This window comes from Capricornis sumatraensis, chromosome 13 (assembly GCF_032405125.1).
Source record: "Capricornis sumatraensis isolate serow.1 chromosome 13, serow.2, whole genome shotgun sequence".
Taxonomy (NCBI): Eukaryota; Metazoa; Chordata; class Mammalia; order Artiodactyla; family Bovidae; genus Capricornis; species Capricornis sumatraensis.
In genome coordinates this window covers 66985876-66987160 of record NC_091081.1, presented here as the reverse complement: position 1 = coordinate 66987160, position 1285 = coordinate 66985876, and positions in this window count along the sequence as shown.

Below are 1285 nucleotides of genomic sequence, written 5' to 3'. Positions count from 1 at the left end.
AGTCCATGGGGTCACAAAGAGTTGGACACAACTGAGCGACTGAACAACAACTTGGTCAAAGCCTTAAGGGGAGCCCCCCTGCAGATCTCTGGAGTTCTCTCTATTTAGCTCCTGCCTTGATAATACTCTGTCCTCCAAATTCTAGTCATCTTTGCCTCCTCAAACACTGACTCTGGTTCCTCAATTCACTGCTCTGTTAAGGTTTTCACTTTCTGACCGGTGGCCTGAAAACTGCCTATAGGTAATGAGTTCTAACAATTGAGCTTCCTATGGATCACTTCTCTCTCTGGGATTACAGTCTTGAGCTGCTTGTTTTCCATTGTCTGTCTCTTGTTTTACAATAATGGCTAACTTTTTTTGATCCAATTTTCTAGTTGTTGTTAAGCAGAAAGCAGAAAAGGACGCCTCAGTTCAGTTCAGTCGCTCAGTCGTATCCGACTCTTTCTGAACATAAAACCCCTTCACACTGTTTCTTGGCTGACAATGTTCCAAAGAGTTAAGATCATATGACCTTTGAATAAGTATAATGTCAATTTTGCAATCTTTGTAGCACAGTGGTTCTAACTTTATATTTAAAATTAAGAAGTCAACTGAGTACCAAGTATCTGCAGGGAATTAAGCAGCTGACAGGCTTTCCAGGTGGCTTAATGGGTAAAGAATCTGCCTGCAATGCAGAAGATGAAGGTGGAGGCGAGTTCGATCCTTGGGTCGGGAAGATTCCCCTGGAGGAGGGCATGCAGCCCATTCCAGTGTTCTTGCCTGGAGAATCCCATGAACAGAGGAGCCTGGTGGGCTACAATCCATACTGTAGCAAAGAGTTGGAGATGACTGAAGTGACTGAGCATGCATGCAAGCATCTGACAATCAATGATTTTTGTGAAATTATTTGCTACAAATTCAAACTCAGGAGCCCAATCTTACTATTCCTTTGTTAATGCTTATCCCTATTGTACCCCAATGTTCATCAATATAGGTTCTACAAGTGATCAGTTCTTTGTAATTTTTTAATGTTGGACATAATGAGAAATTGTAAATGCTTTTGTTGCATGCTTTAGTGTGAAGAAAATTAACAATTGTTTTATGTTTGGTGAAGCAGTATATTCCAAATGCTTCTTAATTCCAGTATATGTTGAAACATATTTTGTATTATTGAAATACATGGCTTTCCTTTAATTTATGAAGTGCTTGTAGAATCAAACTTTTATGCATGTAATCAGTCTTATGTGCATAAACTCCAGATTACTGAATTAAAATCCTGTGCTAAATTGCTGGGCTATCATTAGAA